This window comes from Gorilla gorilla, chromosome 1, assembly GCF_029281585.2.
Source record: "Gorilla gorilla gorilla isolate KB3781 chromosome 1, NHGRI_mGorGor1-v2.1_pri, whole genome shotgun sequence".
In the NCBI taxonomy this organism is placed as follows: Eukaryota; Metazoa; Chordata; class Mammalia; order Primates; family Hominidae; genus Gorilla; species Gorilla gorilla.
The window spans coordinates 123,642,338-123,664,267 of record NC_073224.2 but is presented as its reverse complement, the minus strand read 5'-3'; the positions used below and the strand labels follow the sequence as shown (position 1 = coordinate 123,664,267).

General features: G+C 38.8%; 1 non-coding gene across 1 annotated transcript; it reads right to left on the bottom strand.

Annotated features, from left to right (window-relative positions):
- Positions 1 to 18,136: 18,136 nt before the first annotated feature.
- On the bottom strand, positions 18,137 to 18,237 carry LOC115932431 (small nucleolar RNA U13). Its single transcript, XR_004068716.2, has one exon. It is a non-coding gene; the product is annotated as a small nucleolar RNA U13 (small nucleolar RNA).
- Between the last annotated feature and the right edge of the window lie 3,693 nt (positions 18,238 to 21,930).

The following is a 21,930-nucleotide window of genomic DNA, read 5'->3' as shown; positions in this document are numbered from 1 at the left end:
CTGGTACTAAGGTACTGAGGACAGAAGGCTTTCTTAGCAAAGATGGTGTGTTAAACTGAGTCTCAAAGAAGCAATTAGCCAGAGGTAGGAGATGGGACATTCTAGGAATTCTAGTATCAGTGGTGTAGCTGTTTGCAATGATCTGTCTCCCAAACCCCCAGATGGTCTCATTATCATTGTCTTCACTAGAAAATTAATGAACAATTGCTTTGTGCAGAAGCTGTAGAAACTGTACTAGGTATTATAGATTCAACAATGTTTTCTATCCTTCCATGACACACAGCTTAGGAGTGATTGGACAGCATGGATGGATGGATAGATATAGAGACAGACAGATGATGGCAATACCCAACCTGTACTTTACTTTTGTGTGGCAGTACCAGTTCTAAGGAGCTTCACAGTGGGCTTCATTTACCCTCACTGTCCTGAGATGGAGGTAGGGAAGACATTGCTTAATCCATTTTGAAAAAGAATAGATTCCTAGGCTAACAAATAGTGCAGATGACCAGTGCACATGCCTGATTACTTGAAAGGAGGTCAAGGGAAGAAAAACATAAAGGGAGGAAAAACGTGGGTAAAGGGGGTAGATGTTCTGAAGGGAAGCAGATGAACTGGCCAAGCTGAGATGGGAAGAGAAAGCCATTGATTGCTCTGAGCACCTGGACCAGGTGCAGGTTCTCAGTCTTGGCAGCAAACTCACCTCTGGCTGAAGCAGCACCTCCATGAAGACCTAGAGGCTAGGCTGAGGGCGCTGTGGACATACCATTAACAGGAAGGCTGAAAAACACATAAAGTAGGAGTGACCTAGGAGAGTCTTCCCTGAGTTGGCCCTTTACAATATGTTTGACCACTTGAGCACCAGCTCTGTGGGGGTCAGCATGGTCTGGGGCTGGGATTAACACTATGATAACTCTTCTTCCACTCCTTCTCTCCATCTCTAAATGCTGCATCCCCCTGGGCTTAAGTCTAGATTCTGTTTAAGTGCCTCTTCCTTAATTTCACAACTAGGTTTAGACGCTCAACTGAACTACCATTTGCCACAAGGTATTGGAACTCAGAGTGTCTCTGTCTCTCCTACTAGTCTGTGGGCCTTCGAGGGTAAGGATCATGTTCCTATAGTGTCAGCACTTACTACAGAGACTAGCAAATAGTAAGTATGCAATGAAATTTGTTGAATAACTAATAAATGAATGGGTTTATATACATAAGAATATCACCAGATCCCCCAGACCATGACATCTGTGGTTTCTATATAAAGAATCCAGTTCCTAGGGCATACGGGATTTTTTTTTTTTTTTTAATCTAGAAGCGCTTCTACTCAGAAACAGTCTTATTTCCAAACACTATTTATGATGGTCTTAATTTTCTTCTTCTTCTTTTTTTTTTTTTTTTTTTTAGAAAGAGGGTCTTACTCTGTTACCTAGGCAGCTGGAGTGCAGTGATCACAGCTCACGGCAGCCTTGAACTCCAGGGCTCAAGCAATCCTACTGCCTCAGCTTCCCAAGTAGCTGCAACTACAAGCACATGCCACCATACTCAGCTAAGTTTTTTTTTTTAATTTTTTGTAGAAGTGGGGTCTCGTTTTGTTGCCCAGGCTGGTCTTGAATGCCTGGCCTCAAGCCATCCTCCTGCCTCTGCTTCCCAAACTGTAGGATTACAGGTATGAGCCACCGCATCTAGCCTGTGATTGTCTTTTTGTTGTGTCAACTTGGATAGACTACAGTCTCTGGTTACAGAATCAAATACAAATCTAGGTGTTATTGTGAATGGAATTTGTAAATGTAATTTAAGACTATAATTAGTAGACTTTAACAAAGGGAGCGTATCATAGATAATCCAGGTGAGCCCAATTTAATCAGCTGAAAGGCCTTAATAGCAGAGCTGAGGCTTCCCTGAAGAGGAAAAAATTCCACCTGCGGATGGCAGCTTCCACCTGTGCCTGACAGTTCCAGCCTGCCCTCCTGAGTGCCTGCCCTACAGACTTCAGACTTGCCTGGCCATCCCCCACAATCACATAAGCCAATTCTTTGTAATAAATCTCTTAATATTTATGTCCTATTTGTTCTACTTCTCTAATTGGATCCTGACTGATACACTATAAATTCAAAGTGTCTTAGAGAAGCTGAGCTTGCAGTTTCCCAGTGTACTTTCAGTAAATAACAGAATGTCAAACTTTCAGAGCTTTAAATCAGACATACTCTTATTCCTGCTGATACATTCTACCAAGCATCTTTTCCTAACATGGACCAGTTAAATGTCTTATTTTTCTTTTTTTTTTTTCCAAGCAATAGTGTCACTTGCCAAAGATGTTTTAAGTTCATTAATTTAACCCTTCTCCCCAACCATTTCTGCAGGTGTGGTAGAGAACAGACCTCCTTAGCAGTTATGGTTAGTGTCAGACTGGGCTGCCTTGCCATCTTGAAGTAGCGTAGATTTGAGAGCATAGATTGTCTTTCAGATTACAGAACTAGTCCCTGACTTACTCCAGAAGTTAAGTAGCAGAGCTTTTACCATGCTTAGTTCCAAATTCTAGAACAACCCCCACCCTTCTCCAAAGTTAAAAACAGTCTAATTGACAGTAGTTGATTTTGGCTGGCTGGGTGATGATGAAAGAAAGGAGAGCACTTGCATAGTTTATGGTGAAGATAAAGATATCAGGCATTGTAATTATCTAGCCGCACACTATAAACTTTTCCATTTCATTCATTTCTGTATCTCTTGCTCTTTATTGTCAGTTGCAGAGGCACAACACTTTTCTCAGGATTCATGATCAACTCTGCCCTTTGGAATTTTTCCTACTGTCTAAAAATTAATTCCACATGCATGTACAAACTTACATTTTATTTTTTCACTGCCTTCTGATTTTAAAAATGGTTCTACTTTCATTTTGTCATAATTATGCTCCTTTTTTAAGTAACACTTTTAATATTATTGCTACTTTTGCACTTCTCAGATATGTGGAGTCAAAAATGTTTCTAGAACATTTCAAAATCATGCACAAATGCAGCAAATTACCAAGTATTAAAGAGTAAGCGGTTGGCAGAGACCTAAATGGCAGGGCATTGGACAATAGCGCCATCTGTTGGTTGTGGATAGAGTTGGCTTCTCTCTATTCGGTCTTTATTCTTAGGTATAAAGGGTAATTTCCTATGATAGTTCCTAGGAGGAGGAGCTTCTGTCATGATTTCACACACTCTTGACGTACTTCCTTTCTGTGAATGTTAAAAGCCTTTAATAGTAAGGGTCACTTTGGTCCCAAGTGGTCAGGCTGGGCCTTTGGAAGGCCAGGTGAGCCCCACCCAGGGAGTTCTGCGTGAGCCCCTCATTGCTCCTATACCAGTGCCACAGCTGTTTTCCAGTGAGAGCCATGACCTAGATCACAGGTTCTATACTCTGGCTGCACCTGAGAACCTCTGGGTTGTGGCATAGGCTTTGTGATTTTTTCAAAGTTTGCCAGTTGATTCCAATGTATAGCTAGGGCTGAAAAACACCTAAAGGAAGAGAAAGACATGGAAGAATTAACATTCTACACATTCGTTAAGATCTCCATTTTCCTCATGCCAGCATCCACTCTTTTCAGCCAAAGCACTGTTTACCAAATGTATCCCAAGGACATATTAGAAACAAACAGGTTTCATGATTTTTCCAAGATCAGCCGATACTTCTGTGGCAGGTCCAGGTCTGGAACTTGGCACCCAGAGACCTAAGCCACAAGAGCTGTGAGCTGAAAGCCATCAAGTGTCCCAGTTTATAATTGTGTCCTCATCTGTAAATGGATGGCTTTAGACCTGAGTTTCCTTTTCCTGGAAAGATAAAGCCACCAGAGGTGAACTTCATTCTTCTTTTAGAGAAAGGAGGAAACAGGGACGACTTTTGCAGCCTAATGTGACAAGGCAGCTTTCTACCGTCTCAAGAGAGACCATAGCTCTTGGCTACAGTTGCCTGCAAGCCCAAGGATGGGACAGAGGAAGCTGAATGCAAAATCCTCCTATCTTAGAAGCTTCCCAGGAGTTTCATTAGGGCTGTTTATCATGAAAAGTTGTTTAAGATTTAGGGGTACCTCAATATGTGTTCTAACATGGAAAACAGACCTTTCTTTAGTCAGTGGAAGAAAATATTGAATTGACAAATGTATTTACAAGACATTTCTGTGCCAATAGGTCACCCTGTACATTTCCTGATATGCCATCTCCTGACACATTCTTTCAGAATTTTATGACTATTAGGATCTAAGATTGGATGGAACTAGGATTGGATCCAGTTCAGCAGTTCCTTAGACCAGGAAAATAGCCCCAGCTGTCAAGTAGCTCTAAGCAAATGACTTTAATCTTCCTAAACCTGAGTCTGTATCAGCAATAAATGGAGTTATTGTTATAATCAAATAACAGAGAGCACAAGAAAGGTTTGTAAACTATAATGTGCCATATAAAGCTCAAGCAATATGGTAAGGACTGTTTTTCACTCTCCAAAGGGAATCTTTCCTCCAACCATGTCCCCTCTTTGTCAATCACAGTGAGTGGAATATGCTTGGCCCCACCCTCTCCAAGACTGTCTCTGTGTCCCCATCTTACCCTCTCATCCTGTCCAAATCCTGCCATTATTCCACACCCAAATCAATTTTACCAAGTTCAAGAAAACACTTTCTGACCAATATAGTTCAGTGATTTCTCCCTTCTCTAAACTTCTGTAGCATTTTACAATTGATGCCAAAGAATGTATAAATTCAGATGATTTGCCTTGCCTCCTGTTTTTTCATTTATGTCCTTTCTGTCTCCATAACCTTTTTTAATACACCTTTTATAGAATTAAAACACACATACAGAAAATATGCATGTAGCACAAAATAACCCATGCAAGCACCACCCAGATCACTCACCAAACCATCAGAGATTAATAAACAGAACCCTGTCAGCATCTGAGAAGCCCTTCTTGGGCACCTTTCCAACGACTGTCTCCACTCTCCTTCCAAAAGATGCCCACTCTGCTGACTGCTAATACCATACATTAGTTTCACCTGCTTTTGAGTTTTCTATAAAGTGTGTATTATTTGATGTCTAGCTTCTTTTGCTCAACTTTACACTTGTGATAATCATCCATGTTGTTGTACGTGGCAGTAGTGTCTTCATTTTAATTAATTTGCCATTTCATGGATATATCACAGTTTATCTCTCCATTCTATTGTTTGAGGACATTTGAATTGTTTTTAATTTGGCTACTTTAAATAATGCTGTTATGGACATTCTTATGTTCGGCTTTTAGTAAACACTTGTATGCATTTCTTCTGGGCATATATCTAGGAATAGAACTAGTGGGTCACAGGGTGGGCATATGTTCAACTTCGGTATATACTAACAGTTTCTCAACATGATTGCACCAATTTACACTCCCAATAGTAACGTATGTGTGTTCCATTACTCTATAGCTTCACAAATACCTGGTATTTTCAGTCTTTTAAATGTTAGCCACGTTGTTGGTATACCATATATTTCACTGTAATTTTAATTTGCTTTTTCCTGATAGCTAATGAGGTTGAGCACTTTAAAAAAATGCTTATTGGCAATGTGGATATTCTGTTTTGTGAAGAAAATAGTATCCAATTTTTACTAGGTTTTCTGACTTTTTAAATTGTGAAAAATTTATATGAAATGTCATTTTATATATAATATTTTTATACATACATTTTCTTCCGTTCTATAACTTTCTTTTCCTTTTCATAATGATGTCTTTTTATAAACAGAAAATGCCAATATTTTAATTTTTTTTAGGAATGTTATTTCTTATTTAAGAAATCCTTGCCTGCTCCAGGCATACAAAATATCATTCTATGTTATTTTTTAGAAACTTTACCATTTTACATATAATTTTTTGATCTAAAATCACCTGGAAATGATTTTTTTTATTTTTATTTTATTTTATTTTATTTTATTTTAAGAGACGGAATCTCACCCTGTCGCCCAGGCTGGAGTGCATGGAGTGCAGTGACACAATTTTGACTCACTGCAACCTCTGCCTCCTGGGTTCAAGCAGTTCTCCTGCCTCAGTCTCCCAAGTAGCTGGGACTACAGGTGCACACTGCCATGCCTGGCTAGTTTTTTTTTGTATTTTTTAGTAGAGACGGGGTTTCACCATCTTGCCCAGGCTGGTCTTGAACTCCTGAGCTCAGGTGATCTGCCCGCCTTGGCCTCCCAAAGTGCTAGGATTACAGGGGCGAGCCACTGCGCCTGGCCCTGGAATTGATTCTTCACATAATGTATGGACAGGAGTCAAGATTGTTTTTTCTCATATGGATATCCAATTGACCATTAATTAAAATAGTGTCTTTTTCCCACTGTTCTGCATGGACCAATGGTGTCCATATACATGTGGGTCTGATTCTAGACTTTCTATTGTGTTCCATTGGTCTATTTGTCTATTTTTGTGCCTCTATTCTCATTGTACTAATTATTTGATAATAATTATTGTATATAATAGGATAAGTGTTCAAACTCTAATCTTCTTAAAGATTCTCTTACCTATTGCTGTCATTGTACATTTCTACATGTAATTCCACATAAATTTATCTACTTTTAAAAAGAACATCTGTTGGAATTTTAATTGAGATTGCATTGAATGTATAGATCAATTTGAGGAGACTTAATATTTTTGCACTATTGAGTCTTCCAATCTATGGATCTCCGTTTTAGCTCTTCTTTAATTTCTCTAATACTGTTTTATAGTTTTCTGTGTAAGGTAATGTACATTTTTCATTATATTTATGCCTAGATATTTGATGTTCTTTTATTCCACTGTATTTTCTTTAAATTTCATTTTCTACTTGTTCGTTGCTACTATACCCTTACTTGATTTTTATTAATTGCCCTTGAATCCAGTGAGTTTACTAAATTGACTTATTAACTTTGGAAGTTTATCTATAAATTCCTTTGGATTTTCTAGGTACACAATTGTGTTCTGTGTAAATAATACATTTTACTTCTTTCTTCCCAATCCTTATATGCTTTATTTCTTTTCTTTTCCTTATTGCACCATTACAATTTTAACCTCTAGTATCATGTTAATTAGAAGTAATGAAACCAGAGATTCTTGTCTTGTTTTTAATTTTGGGAGGAAAATTATATTTCACCATTTAGTATAATATTTATAGTAGATTTTTGGTAGATGCCTTTTATCTTTTCAGCTCCAGAATTTCTATTTGGCACTTTTTAATAACTTCTATTTCTTTGCTGAGATTCCACATCTCTTCATTAATTATAATCATGTTTTTAAAAAAATCTTTGAAAATATTTATATAGCTGCTTTAAAGTCTTCTTTAACCCCAGAATCTGGGTCATGTCAGAGTATGTTTCTATTGACTGCTATTTCTTTTGATTGTATTTTCTTGTCACTGTGTGTGTGTGTAATACTCTTTTATAGTATGCCAGACATTTTGGAGGGAACACTGTAGTGATTGGATACCGTTATCACTCTCTGAAAAATGTTGATTATTTTTTCTCTCAGGCAATTAACTTGGGTGGACTCAAACCCCAAACTCCCTCCCATATGAGAGGAAGTAGCTGAAATCTCTAGTAAGTTCTTTCAGACTTTCACCTGTTGCTTTTCACTGGGCTCCTCAGAGTCTTCCTCATACATACATAGTTTAGGGATCATCCAGATGTTTGGGCAGAGTTTATGTGCACATTTTGGGGTTCTCTCTTAGGCTCCCGCCTTCCTGACACCTCACTCTCTGTTCTGTTAACCCTAACTCCATTTAATGATTCCTTGAACTGCTAAGAATAATGTTCTCTTCTTGAATTCTTGTAGCCCTATATTGTACAGACTGCAGAGTGCCTTCAGACAAAAGGCATATCAAGGCAAATTTCCATAAAAAATGCTATATTGAAGGGATGAATTCCTCTCCAATTTCTGTCTGCTTTAGGCCGCTATCCAGTGCCTTCAAGTATTTTTTTATTTCCCTCAAGAATAATTGTTTTCTACAGAAAGGTTTATCTAATACAAGCTACTACAAAGTTAATGGAAGTTGAATGTAGTGAAAGGCTTTGAATTATGGATTACATTTCTTTATTAGGTATAAGACTATTCAGATGTCTTATATTTTTCCCCAGCTTTAGTAAATTGTGTTGTTTGAGAAATTTGACTCATCTAAAAGTTGCAAATTTTTTGGCATAAAGCTGTTTATAATATCTCACATTATATACTTTTGTAGATTAAGTATTTTGAATTTATATAAAACTGAGGAAGAAACTAGAGAAAATTGCAGGGCATGGTCCAAATTTAAATCCAACAATACTTTTAAAAATATTCTGTATGACATATATATATATATACGATTTAAATAGTACCTGTGTGACATTTACTTATATTTTCTTATATTATTCATTTGATTTCAACTTTATAAAACTTAAATGACAAGAATTTTTTAAATTAAAATAGTTTTCAAAATATAAAATGTTTACATACTTAAGAACTTCTATTTTTTCCAAATATTATCATCTATAAGTTAAAATATATTTGAATTACCTCTCTTCATAAGTTATATATCCTAAAAATTGCCTCAGCCTTTTGCTTATTTTTTTTTTTTACTAATAAAATATGCTTTTGAAAGTGGCACTCTAATTCAATTATAAATGAACTAGCGTATACTGCCTAAAAAGTAGCCTTTTTATGACATCTAGATTCAGGTTCTGTAGCCAAAAGAAAAAATTTCAAAAAGATGTTGATTTAAAATCAAATAAAAAATTTAAAAGGCTAGTTCTGTGAATTTTAATTCTTAATGAGATCCATGGTAACCTCATCTGGGAAGTAAATTCCACTTGATACTCAACAAGAGAAAGTTTTTGTATGCTTCTCATGTATCCTTTGTTCATTTTCCTTGTCATAGCCTATAATTCATTTATCACAATGCATCCTTAATTCATTATTTGAAATTTATACTTACTTTTCTACACTTAATATAACCCCATGTTTTCTTTTCCATTCAACAAATATCAATTTCACCATTTCTGTTTTCCATCAAAGGGTGAGGTAAAAATAGGAAAAATGAGGTTAGATCTGTGTCTTCTTCATTCTAATGAAAACAACTACTTTACTTTGACATTCTTTTCTTTGTTTTAAAGTCAGGTTTGTTGAGAAACAGTTTGTGTACGGCAAAATCTACCCTTTGTAAATGCAATGAATTTTGAAAAACATACACAGTTCAGTGTCCACCGCCACCACCAAGATAAAGAACATGTATCTTAACCCAAAAATTTCCTCATGCGCTTTTGTTGTCAAATTGTTTCCTAAATTCCCAGCCCACAAACAACCACTTAGTTTTTTCTGCCCCATAAGTTTGCCTTTTCCAGAATGTCTTATAAATGTAATTGTGCAGTATGTAGCTTATTGAGTCTGTTTTTTTCCATTTATTATAGTGCATTTGAGATTTATTCATGTTGTTGCCAATAGTTTGATTCTATTTTATTGGTGAGTAATATTCCATTGTATAGATGTACCACCACATTTTGTTAATACAATTACTACTTGACGGACACTTGAAATATTTCCAGTTTGTACTAATATGAATAAGGCCACTATAAACATCTGTGGATGTGTTTTTGTGTGAACATATATTTTCACTTATCAGGCATATATCTAAAAGTGGAATTGCTGAGTCATATAGTAATTGCGTATTTAATTTTATAAAAAACAGCCAAACTGTTTTTCAAAGTGGCTGTGCTATTCACATTCCCATCAGCAATGTATGAGAGTTCCAGTTGCTCTTCATTCTTCTCAGCAGCTTTTCTAACAGCTGGTGTCTTGTTTTAATCTGCAATTCTCTATCATTAGTGTTGCTGGACACCATTTCATGTGCATTTTTGCTGTCTGTGTATTGTCTTTGATGAGGAATTTGTTCAAATGCTTTGCCCAGTTTTTAAATTGGATTGTTGTTTTCTCCTTTCGAAAAACAAAAGAAAAAGAAAAAGAAATTGGATTGTTGTTTTCTTATTATTGAGTTGTGAGGGTTCTTCATGTATTCTGGGTATCTATAATGATCTATCATGACCAAGTGGAATTTTTCCTTGAAATGCAATATTGTTCAACTTTTGAAAGTAAATCTATAGGGCTGGGCATGTTGGCTCACACCTATAATCCCAGCACTTTGGGAGGCCAAGGCTGGCAGATCACTTGAGGTCAGGAGTTCAAGACCAGCCTGAACAAAATGGTGAAACCCTGTCTCTACTAAAACACAAAAAGTAGCTGGGCATGGTGGTATGTGCCTGTGGTCGCAGCTACTCAGGAGGCTGAGACACGAATCTCTTGAACCCGGGAGACAGAGGTTTCAGTGAGCTGAGATCACGCCACGGCACTCCAGCCTGGGCGACAGAGCAAGACACCATCTCAAAACAAAAACAAAAACAAAACAAAACAAAACAAAAAGAAAGTAAATCAATAGGATTTACCATATCAGCCAAACTAAAGGAGAAAAGCCATACCATCCTCTCACTAGATGCAGAAGGATGGTTTGACAAAATTCAACAACTATCCATGAAAACTCTAAGCAAACTAGGATTACAGGTTGAGACTTCCTTAACCTCATAAAGGGCGTCTTTGAAAAACCTATAGTTAATATCATAACTAATGATGAAAGACTGGGTACTTTCCCCCTAATATCAGAAAAAAAGGTAAATATGTTCACTCCTATTACTTCAGTTCAACATCGTACTGAAAGTCCTTGTCAGTGCAGTAAGGCAAGAAAAAGTAATAAAAGGCATACAGATTGCAAAGGGATAAACAAAACTGCCTCTATTCACAGATGACATCACCTATGTAGAATCTACATAGAAACTTAGGTTTTAGTTGCTTTTCTTCTCATTCTGTCTTTTTTTTTTCTTTTGTAGAATTGGTGTAATATTTTCCTTAAATGTATGCTAGAGTTCACCAGTGAAGCATCTGGAATTGTTTTGAGGGATGGTTTTAAACTATAAATTCAAATTTTAAAGTAAATGTAAGACTGTGTAGCTTATCTTGAATAAGTTTTGCTAATTTGCATCTTTCAAAGACTTTATCCATTTCATATAAGTTGTCAAATTTTTGGTGTAAAATTGTTTATAATTTTTTTGTTATCCTTTTAATATCTCCTTTGTTCAGAGCAGCAGTTCAAATCACAGTGAAACTCTAAACTTCACTCGATGGCTTGGCATCTGTCCCATATGAGAGCAGCTCAAAGGTCAGTAAGAGATGTGGGCAGATGGGGATCCCCCTTTAGTCTCTATTCTTTCGGGGATTTCCTCTTAATTTTCTTTGTGCTGTGGTTGCCCCATACTCTGGTTCTTCTAGCCAGTAATATGTGGGGTTTATATGGAGCTTTAGCCATTCTACATAGTGCAGGCTAGAACCTGCCTTGGCCTAAAAGCTGTAAAATCTAAAAACTCATCAATGCCATTTTCTTCTTTCATATATTGGCTTCTTCCAGCATCTTCCTGCTTTTAATCACTCTCCAGTGTCTTCAGATACTGTTTTAAAAAATATATTTTGTCCTCTGTGTGTGTATATAATTTTTTATGTAGATTGATCTGATAAAAGATGCTCAGATCTTACTGGAGATGAAATCTCCATTGCTTTTTATTTTTAAACCACTACAACTAAGACTCCAAAATTATCAACTCTTTTCCATATGAAGTATAATCCATTTATAAAGAACAAGATTGTGGGGAAAATCTTTCACAGATCCTATAAGTCTGAGATAAATCACCCCAATAATTTCAGATCCTGTAGCATTTTCTTGAGTCTGCTTGAAATTGTAGGTATCAAGCAATAAACCAGGAATCCCATACCCTTCCTGGCTTTTAACAGGGCAAAAGTTTGAGTCCTAACTTTATTACACTTTGTACATCATGCTTTCATATGTGACAGTGCAGGGAATACTTAAGTCAGATAAAAATTTATTTTACATAAAGATTTTTGCCCTGAATCCTCCTTCCTTTCCTATCCTACTGAGCTAAGCTGGAAAACCTAAAAAGATATATGAGGGTCTCTTTAATAATTTTTCCTTAAGCCCAGTGGAAATGCTACACTATCAGCAACTTGCTTTTCTCTTCCAGGAAGTCCTGGTTCCTTTTATCTTCCAGGCCATCAAAAAGTCCCAGAACCTTGATCATGCTTAGATTTTAAAAAAATCTCCTAGATAAAAGAGCTAGCTAAGTGAGGGACAAGTGGAGTAAAATCCTTTCTCTTGGGAGGTTGAAGCAGGAGGATCACTTGAGCTTAGGAGTTCAAGTCCAGTCCAGCCTGGGAAACATAGAAAAACCCTGTCTTTTTTTTTGAGACAGAGTCTCACTATGTTGCCCAGGCTGGAGTGCAGTGGCATGATCTTGTCTCACCGCAACTTCTGCCTCCTGGGCTCAAGAGATCCTCCCACCTCAGCCTCCCTAGACTACAGGTGCACATCAGCACTCCCAGCTAATTGTATTTTTTGTAGAGGCAGGGTTTTGCCATGTTCCCCCAGCTGATCTTGAACTCATGAGCTCAAGCGATCTGCCCGCCTTGGCCTCCCAAATTGCTGGGATTCCAGGTGTGAGGCACCACGCCCAGCCAACTGTATATATATAAGGCACAAGAATCGCTTGAATCTGGGAGGTGAAGGTTGCAGTGAGCCAAGATCACGCCACTGCACTCCAGCCTGGGCAACAGAGCAAGACTTTGTCAAAAAAAAAAAAAAATATATATATATATATATATACACACACACACACACACACACACATACTTTTATGTAGATTGATCTGATAAAAGATGCTCAGATACGTATATATATACGTGTATATATATACATATACATATATACGTATATATACACACATATATACATTTACATATACACATATATACACATATACACATAAACACATATATACATATATGTGTATATATATACACACACACGTGTATATATATACATACATATATGTGTGTGTATATATATATATATATATATATATATAAAACCCTTTCTCTATGGTAGGGCATCACTCTACGTCTTTATCTATTCTTCCTTTCGATTATCAGTAAATAAAATGCTTATTTATGCACAGACATCTTGATAGGCAAAGGAGAGTTGATAACTCAGGAATAGTCCTTGCCCCCAGGTCCCTTTCGTTTAACTCTGTAAATAAAAAATGCAGCAGCATGTTACAGGCTTTATGCTAAAGATGTGGACAGTGTCAGGATTCACAAAAGAAGGAACGATCAGTTTTGGCTGAGGGTGGGGGGTCCAGGTGAGATTCTGTATGTGAGTACGTGTTGGCAAGGTGCACAGAGATGAGGGTGAAAGAACTGGCAGCTCAGGTATGGAGATGGCAGGCCTGAACCCACCTGGTGTTTTCAGGAAACTACAGGGACATTTGTATGTTTGGTGTGTAGGGTATGAGGTATGATAGAAGGGGAGGCTGGGGAGGGAGGAAACATGAAGGGCTTTGTTACATGGTTAAAGAGTTTGGACTTCATTTTGTAGAGTATACTGAACTGTGAAAAATGTCTTAATCAGGACAGTAGCAGGATTACCTCTATGTTTTAGGACATGTATTTATTTCTGTATGTTCTTGATGCTTGTCAGGGTCCCTCCCTAAGGAGTTGGTCTGAGAGGTAAGAGATGGGATCACAGGGAGGAGACATGGTCAACCATCTGGTCTAAAATTAGACTACAGTCATCTATTGTGTGCTACACTGAGCCTCTTTTCATGCCAGATATGGTCTGGGGACCAGACCTGTTTGGACATGGCTTGGGTGAGAAACTGGTTGCCTTTTCCAAAGATGATTTGGATTTCAAGAGGAAAATCACAGCATCAGAGTTCCAAGCAAAGGGGCACTGTAGGCCAGCAAGACTGTGCAAAACTTAAAGCTGCAAAACAACCAGAATTAAGTCTACCTGAGAACATCGCTGGGAAGAAAATTGAGGCCATAGGTATAGCTGGAAATAAAATTGAGAAGTGTTACCATACTGCTACTGCTTAAAAATCAGAAAGAAAAGAATAAAGATGAATTCAATCTCTTCCTGAAAGCAGGACTAAGAGGTCCAGGCATGATGCTTGGAGCTCTAAAATGAGCGTAATAATGGAAAGTTGGGAGCTGCATGCAAATGGCACAGGAGAAATGTGTTTTTCCACAAGTCTACCTTTTCTTCTCAGGATCCGAAGGTCCCCACCAAAATCAGGGCAGCTTCTACGATAATGGGCTTAGGAAAGAGTTAGGCAGATATTCTCAAACTGTCTGTGGCTCACTGAGCCTCAGGCCAGTCTTAGCTAGTAATGACATTTATAATGTGACAGTGCCTAAACCACTTGCCTGAAAAAAACTATAACATGACAGTTGATTACAACTATGACTTACCTCACCGGGGTCTTTTCAGAAGCAACCCCATCAGAAACTGAATCTGTAAGGAGAGAGATTAGGAGGCCAAGGTCATAGGTTTATTCCCTGTATGGGTCACTTCATTCTGCTCTGCAATCCCATATCTCCTGTGACTTCCCCCAAGATAGGTTAAATGCCCTTTCCAAATGCTCTCATAGAACCCTCTATCTATCCTATTACAGCACATGTTATAATTTACTGGACCTGCTATTTAATTTTCTTTCTTTCCCGTCAGAAGGGAGTGAGGGAAGCCACCGAGTGGAGGTTTCTTTCTGCAATGGCAGCATGTGTGTGGCATGGTGGGAAGCTCTGAACCCAGAACACCTGCTTCCAAGTCCTTGCTCTATCACTGAATAGTTTGAAATTGAACCTGTTTCTTCAACAATAAAGAGGAAATAATGGCACTTATTACATGCCATTATTAATGAGCCAATGAAAGTAAGGATTCTTTACTAAGGGCTATTTGGATGTTAATTAATCATAATATTAACCAGTCTTGAGACTGTCCTAGCAGGGTGGGGTGCGATTGAGGTGGCAGAGGTATGGGGAGGGCATTTCTGAATGAAACTAATAGTACAGAAGAGGGAAGAGGAGGGGAGCAAGTAGGGGCACAGGGCGTAAGCAGTGGAAAGACAAATGAAAAGGAAGAGAGAAAGGAAAATGAAGAGGGTCCCAGAGCTGTGCTGTTGAATACAGTAGCAGTAAGCCCCATGTGGCTATTAAGCTAGTTCAAATTGAGATGGGCTGCTAGAGTTGTTATTAAAAAAATGAAAAATGGCTCATTGATAATGTTTATGTGACATGCATGTGAAATTACAATATTTTTGATATATTGGGTTAAATAAAATACAGTATGAAAATTAATTTTATCTATTTAATTTTACTTATTTTAATGTGGCTACTAAAAAATGTAAAAGTATGTATGTGGCTTGTATTTGAGGCTTGTGCTACATTTCTATTGGGCAGTATCACTCTAGGGTATTTGCTGTCTGTGAAATAAGTGATAAGGAATATAAAAATTTTTGAGAATTTGGCTTTTCAAAGTAAAGTCAGGGTACATGCAAAAATTGAATTTATCTCACAGATTTATCCATTTTTAAAGTTAATTTCACTGACATGCTTTAAGCATCTCTTCTGTGCCAAGGACTGAGTACAACACAGGCCAAGCCCTTCAGGAGCTTACACTGTAACCATAGATGAGGATGGGAGAGTCTCTTGTAGCTCACAGTATTCCATGGTCATCAAGAAAGTGTTTGACTGACTCTAATTCGTGTCACCAGACTAGGGGTCCCCAAATGTATCTTCAAGTTAAGAACAAACAACATGATGCCAGGAAATCTAACTTGGTTTGAATGTTTTTCTTCTTGCTGCTGCCAGGCTGCCTTTGAGTGTTTCAATGTCGCATGTGGACTTAGATGAAGGGCAGGCTTTCAGGAGCTGTATTAGCTGAATCTGTAAGGAGATAGTGCTTAGGAGGCCAAGGTCATAAGTTTGTTCCCTGTATGGGTCACTTCACTCTGCTCTGATCCATGCCTCAGACTTGCTCCCTGTAAACCCAAGCCAGCTGTCTTATAAATATGCTTTGAATCACTTGGGGAACAGGGCGAGAACATATGAAGGGAGCTGAGCAAATCTATCACCACCGATGGATTGGAGCAACAACTGAAAACACATTCTCAGTCAAAAGCAAGGAATCCCGGGAGGAGAGCCCATAAAACTTACATATCACCTCATACAGTGGACCCAACTGAAACCAACTTTTCCCTGCACATTTCTGCCTGAAGTCATTAACTAGGATGGAGCTTGTAGGGCAACGCTTCTGGAGGCCATAGTTCCTCGATAGAGCAGAACACAGGCAGCATTCACTGGGAACTCAGACTTCTGCTAAAGGTGGTGTTGCCAACAAGCACGTGGGGCCTCCCTGTTTGACCTACAGAGATTGTTTAGACTTGGAAATACGGGCACCTATCTCTTGAGTGACCTGTCTGCTGGTAATATTTACATCCACATTCACACAGAAAGGTGGTATGTTTTAATTCCAAGCTGAGATTCAGCCCCATGCTCCTCACTGAAGCATCGCTGACAGAAAGGCTGGTCTGGGATCTCCAGCTACACAAATAAATACTGAAGCAAGGCCTAACAGGAAGACCCTCACTACCCAATTTCTTCCAGATGGCAGTGATGGATGGCTGTATGTTTATGTTTACTTGGTTTCCCAGGTGACTGGTGTCCTGGTTTCCACTGGTCATGGTTTGATGAGCATTTCTTCGAAGATGTGAACTGCCTACCCTAACGGCCCAGCTCTTGGCCCAACAGTCTACACCACGCTCAAGATTGTCAAGAGGTCATTGTGCTTGTTGGATGGCTAGTTAACTCTTTACTCACCACTTCTTCCCTGACCCTCTTCTTGTAAATTTCTAAAACTAGCAATACAAGATTCAAATCTAAATCATCATACAGAACTGCATGTTGGGCAGAATAATGGCCTCCAAAGTATCCATGTCCTAATCTCCAGAACCTGTAAACATGTTACCTTTCTTGGCAAAAGGGAATTAAATTTGCAGAGAAAATTAAGGTTGCTAATCGCCTGACCTTGAAGTAGAGAAACCAGCCTGGATTATCTGGGTGGGCCCAATGTAATTACAACTCTCCTTTAAAGGGAAAGAGGGAAGCAGTAAAGATGGTCAGAGGATGAGATGTAAGAGGGACTCGACCTGCCCTTGCTGAAGGAAGGGGGCCATGAGCCAGAGTAGTGTCCTCTAGAAGCTCTAAAAGTCAGGAAGAGAATTCTCCCCTAAAGCCTTCTGAAAGGAACTCTGCCCTGCTGATGCCTCAGTCTTAGCCCGGTGAGATGCATGGTAGACTACTAATGGAACTGTAAGGTAATACATGTGTATCAATTTATGATAATTGCTTATAATAATTTGTTATAGCCACAGTAGAAAACAAATACACACCTAGACAGGTTGAACACTCCTTGGCCTCCACACTCTGCTTAATGTAAGAAGTACTCCTTCCCTTAGCACAATGTAACCTAGTGGAATGCATTCTTCCTCAGGGCTGCTAGAGGCTGGAGCACACACATGGCTTTCTACAAAATTTAGGAAAGTGAGCAACGATGGAACCCTAATTGGAGAAAATATGTAATCACTCATCAAGTCCTCTTGGTACTATCTGAGTAGAGAGAAAGCACATGGGCTTTGGCATCTAGCAGACATTGGTTCAAATCCTGGCTCTGACATTTAATGCCTGTGTGATCTTGAGTGAGTTAGCCTCCCGGATGTTCAATTTCTTAAGGGACACATCACACCTACCTCATGGGGTTGTTGTTGTAAAGAGTAAAAGAGTAAATAAAATAAGGTGTATAAAGTACCTATCTCAGAGCCTGGGGGGCAAGATAGAAATCCAATAAATCATGTTATCTTCTACCTTCTTTGTAATCATTTCTCAGATCTCTCCTGTTGTCTCCAATCTCACGACCCTGGATTGAGTTAGTTTCATCATATCTCTTGCCAGGACTGTTTTAACAGCTCCTAAAGGGCCGGCTCCAGACTCCAATCCTTCTTCACAGCCTCTACAGCTATCTTCCTAAAACATAGATTTTCTCATAACACCTCTTCTGCTGTAAAACCTTCAGCAGCTCCCTGTGGCTTGTGGATGAAAAAGTCTGAAGTCCTTTTCAAGGTTCGCGTGTATATTAGTCTGTTTGCGTTACTCTAAAGGAATATCTGAGACTGGATAATTATTTTTTTGTTTAGGTAAGGCGGATAATGTGCTGATGTAACAAGGTTCAAGGGTGGCATATCTCATACATGCTCATGAACAGCCAATCATCACACTCTTGAACTACAAAAGAATTGGGTAACATAAACAAAGAGGTTTATGGCCGGGCGTGGTGGCTCACGCCTGGAATCCCAGCACTTTGGGAGGCTGAGGGGGGCAGGTCACAAGGTCAGGAGATCGAGACCATCCTGGCTAACATAGTGAAACCCTGTCTCTACTAAAAATACAACAAATTAGCTGGGTGTAGTGGTGGGCGCCTGTAGTCCCAGCTACTGGGGAGGCTGAGACAGGAGAATGGTGTGAACCCGGGAGGCGGAGCTTGCAGTGAGCCAAGATTGTGCCACTGCACTCCAGCCTGGGCGACAGAGCAAGACTCCAACTCAAAAAAAAAAAAAAGAAAAGAGGTTTATTTTGGCTCACAGTTCTGTAGGCTATACAGGAAGCTTGCTGCCAGCATCTGCTTTAGGTGAGGACCTCCAGAAGCTTCCACTTAAGGTGGAAGGCCAAGGGGGGACCTGACATGTCACAAGCCAGAGAGGGACCAAGAGTGAAAATGGGGTGGTCTCAGACTCTTTTAAACAAGCAGATCTTGAATGAACTGAGTGAGAATTCACTCATCACCAAGGGGATGGTGTTAAGCCATTCATGAGGGATCCATCTCCATGATCCAATACCTCTCACCAGGCCCCACCTCCAACATTGGGGATTACATTTCTTTTTCTTTTTTTTTGAGACAGAGGCTCGCTCTGTCACCCAGGCTGGAGTGCAGTGGCGTGATATCGGCTCACTGCAAGCTCCGCCTCCAGGGTTCACGCCATTCTCCTGCCTCAGCCTCCTGAGTAGCTAGAACTACAGGTGCCTGCCACCACGCCTGGCTAATGTTTTATATTTTTAGTAGAGACAGTGTTTCACTGTGTTAGCCAGGATGGTCTCGATCTCCCGACCTCGTGATTCACCCACCTTGGCCTCCCAAAGTGCTGGGATTACAGGCGTGAGCCACTGTGCCTGGCCGGGGGATTACACTTCAACATGAGATATGGAAGGGACACACACCCAAACTGCATCAGTATGAATCCTTCACAACTTCACCTCTGTCCCTTGCCTCCTTTATCTGTCTAGCCTAAGTTCCTTTCTTGTCATGCGTTTTTCTCATTTCTGTGCCAATGTTTTTTTTTCTTTTCAGCTTAGTTGCTATTTTCTGTCTCTGTAATTCCTGCTGCCTCCCTTTTTACCTAGAGAGCTCCTTTTATCTCTTAAGGCCCATTTTAAATGTCACCACTTTTGCAAAGTCTTTTCTAATTCCTCCAAGAAGTTAAGCACTCCCTCTGCTGTTTCCACCATACTATGTACACTGTAGAACTTATCAGACTGCACTTTGATTATCATTCTAAATTTTCTGATGACAGAGACAATGCATTTTGCACCTTTGCTCTCAAAGCTTAGAATATTTGCTTTCTTTATAACATATACTCAATATAAAAATATACTTAATATTTGTTTTTATTAGTATGAATAAATGAATGAACAAATATTATGTGAAGAACTCACATCTTTAAAGCTGTTTCCAAGGAATGGAGTTATACTTTTTGCATCCCAGGTTAGCTGACCCAGGATGGCCCTTCTGCGATGTTGTGCATACAGCGAGTCTTCTAACATACTTGGATTATTGAGCAACTTCGCATTTATTCAGTAAGGTTTTAAGGATTTTAGTCAGGTCACTTTTTCATTTAAAATTATTTAGTTGTTTCTCCTTGCTTTAGGAGAAAGTCCAAAGTCCTTAGGAGGCTATTTAAGGCCTTAGGTGATTTGACACCTACATATCCTGCTTTTTAATTTGCTGACTACTCTGCACTCCAACAAAACATTTGTAAAACAATTTCTTAAACATGTCTGGCCTTCACTCTCATCTCCATGCCTTTGCAAATACCATTCCTTTACCCATACTTCAATCTTCATCTAACAACTTCTTACCCTTAGAAATGAAGCCCATGCATCCTTTGATCCAGGCATCCTTTGATACAGGAAGTCTTCTCTGACATTCCCCTTGTCTATCCTGGTTCGCCTGTCCTTTGTATCCCATGAAACCCACCACCTCTATCATACAACATATGGCAGTGTGCTTTTAACTTTTTAATTTATTTTATTTAAATAATAGGAATGTAGCCACATAGAAAAAGAGAGAGAGAGGTAGAAAAAGAAAAGTAAAACATGTCATACCACCACCAACAGATCTTTGTGCCCAACTATTAACACTTTCTGGTTAACTTTCAGAAAAATTATTTATGTATCTATCACTCTACGTTACCCATAATCTTTTTATTTATAAATAAGATAATATTAAATATGCTACTCTGCATCTTGCTTTCTTCACTTATATGAGAAAACATTTTTATCCCAACACATAGACATCTACTTTAAGATTGTAATGGCTGGCCAGGCTCACTGGCCTACACCTGTAATCTCAGCAGTTTGGGAGGCTGAAGAGGGTGGATCACCTGAGGTCAGGAGTTTGAGACCAGCCTAACCAACATGGTGAAACCTCATCTCTACTAAAAATAAAAATTAGCCGGGCATGGTGGCAGGCGCCTGTAATCTCAGCCACTTGGGAGGCTAAGGCAGGAGAATCGCTTGAACCTGGGAGATGGAGGTTGCAGTGAGCCGAGATCAGAGCATTGCACCCCAGCCTGGGCAACAAGAGCAAAACTCCATAAAAAAGAAAGAAAAAGAAAGAAAAAGAAAGAAAGAAAGAAAGAAAGAAAGAAAGAAAGAAAGAAAGAAAGAAAGAAAGAAAGAAAGGCAGGGCAGGGCAGGGCAGGGCAGGGCAAGGCAAGGGAAGGCAAGGCAAGGCAAGGCAAGGCAAAGTGGAAGGAAAGAAGGAAGGAAGAAAGAAAGAAAGAAGGAAAGAAAGAAAGAGAAAGAAAGAAAAAGAAAGAAAGAAAAAGAAAGAAAGAAAGAAAAAAGAAAAGAGAAGAGAAGAAAAGAAAAGAAAAGAAAGGAAAAGAAAAGATTGTTATGGCCAAGGAGTTCAATACCAGCCTGGCCAACATAGTGAAACCCTGTCTCTACTGAAAATACAAAAATTAGCCAGGCGTGCTGGCAAGTACCTGTAATCTTGGCTACTCCATAGGCTGAAGCATGAGAATGGCTTGAACCCAGGAGGCTAAGATTGCAGTGAGCCGAGATCATGCCACTGCACACCAGCCTGGTTGACAGAGCTAGCTAGACTCTGTCTCAAAAAAATGTATATATATAGTAATGGCCAAATAGTATTCCTGTAGCAATAAAGCAGTAACTTTAATGAATAATTAAATAAAAGCAATAAAAGATAACTGTAGCAATAAATAAGTTTATTTAATGATAAAATTGATGAATACTCAGGTTATTTTCAAGTTTTACAATACTGTCCATCTTAGGTTACATTTGTAAGTATATATTTAGGATAAATTCCTAGTAGTGCATCAAAGGACATTTAAAATTTTAAAATATGTTGCCAAGTTGTACTCCAAAAATTTTGCACCAATTTAAATTCCCACCAACAGTATACAAATGTGTTTATTTTAATCTTTTCTTTCCAACCCCACATATAGCAGAACTTTCTAGTGTTTCCCTTTTTGATGAAATATCTCTTTGCTGTTTTGATTGCATTTAAGTATTTTCAGTCAGGTTGAGAATCTTTTCATATATTTCAGGTCATTTGTTGTATTAGTCAGGGTTCCCTAGAAAGACAGAACTAATGGGACAGACGTATATAAAAAGGGGACTTTATTA